This window comes from Myotis brandtii, unplaced genomic scaffold (assembly GCF_000412655.1).
Source record: "Myotis brandtii unplaced genomic scaffold, ASM41265v1 scaffold746, whole genome shotgun sequence".
NCBI lineage: Eukaryota > Metazoa > Chordata > Mammalia > Chiroptera > Vespertilionidae > Myotis > Myotis brandtii.
The window spans coordinates 187,574-189,050 of record NW_005370976.1 but is presented as its reverse complement, the minus strand read 5'-3'; the positions used below and the strand labels follow the sequence as shown (position 1 = coordinate 189,050).

General features: G+C 47.0%; 1 pseudogene; it reads left to right on the top strand.

The window, feature by feature from the left end:
* LOC102256065 overlaps positions 1-1,477 on the top strand; it is a 133,795-nt pseudogene that overhangs the window by 25,204 nt on the left and 107,114 nt on the right.

The window sequence follows — 1,477 nt, the reverse complement described above, 5'->3', positions numbered from 1 at the left end:
GAAGCTCCTGATTTCCCCTTCAATTTTGATTGATAGTCTTGCTGGATAGAGTATTCTTGGATTCAGTCTTTTGCTTTGCAACACTTTGTATACCTCCTTCCATTCCCTTCTAGCTTGATGTGTTTCTGTTGAGAAATCATTTGATAATCTGATGGGGGATCCTTTGTAGGTGACTCTTTGTCTCTCTCTTGCAGCCTTTAAGATTCTCTCTTTGTCTTGTACATTTGCCATCATTATTATGACGTGTCTTGGTGTGGATCTTTTGGGGTTCATCTTGCTTAGGACTCTCTGTACTTGTGTAACTTTTTCTTCCTCATATCTGAGAAGTTTTCTGTCATTATTTCTTCAGATAGTTTTTCTAGTCCTTGCTGCTCTTCTTGTCCTTTTGGCAGCCCTGTTATGCGTATGTTTGTTCATTTCATGTTGTCCCAAAGCCCCCTTAGGCTCTCCTCCTGCTTTTTAATTTTTTTTCTACAGTTGCTGTTCAGATTGAACTTGTTTCTCTACCTTATCTTCTAACTCACTAATTCGGTCCTCTGCTTCTTCTAGTCTGCTGTTGAAACCTTCCATGGTGTTTTTGATTGTAGCTATTTCACTTTTCATTTCTTCCTGATTCTTGCATAGGTTGTTGATTTTCTCATCCATCCAGTGAATGAATTGTACAACCATTACTCTGAATTCTTTTTCTGTCGTGTTGCATGCTTCAATTTCATTAATTTCCTTTCTTGGCAACTCCTCATTTTCTTTCCTCTGGGTGTTGTGTCGTCTCTTCATTCTGATTATCTCCCGATGGTTCAAACGTCGAGTTGTGTGGGCCTGGACCGTGTGCAGTGGGAGCCTCACACCACCCTAGTGTCACTGAAGAGCTCTGACACTAAGATGTGTGGTTGTTGTGGGTTGGTGGAAACCAGGCTCGCTCAGAGTCAGTGTTGCCAGCACTCAATGTGGCCTCATGTGCGCCCTTAGAATCAGGGACCCTGCCTGCACCGTGCTGAAACAGAGACCCCCCTGGAGTGTTTTGAAAATCAGAGCCCCCTAGTGTGCGCCAGGAGTCAGAGTTCTTCAAGAATCCAGTATCAGAGTCTCTGTTGCTTCGTGCGACCTCACATTGAGAATCAGGGTCCCTGTGTGCCCATGCACCAAGAATTGGAGTCATTGGCTCTTAGTGTGAATGCACAGGGAATCAGGGATCCCAGGCACAGGTGATAAGAAACACAGTCAAGTCACTGGTGCTAGGTGCTGCCTCCTGCCCAGAGAATCAGGGTCCCTGGGCCCGCGCTACACGGGACAAATTCCTGGTGTTCACACGTTAGCTCCCAGGCCAGGGCTCCTGTAGCCGGCACTGCACGCAGGATCAGTTCCCGGTGTTCGCGCATTAGCCTCCAGGCCAGGGCACCTATAGCCGGCGCTGTGCGGGAACAGTTCCAAGGTGCTCACGCACTTCCAGGCTAAAGTTCCTGTAGCAGCACTGAAGCCC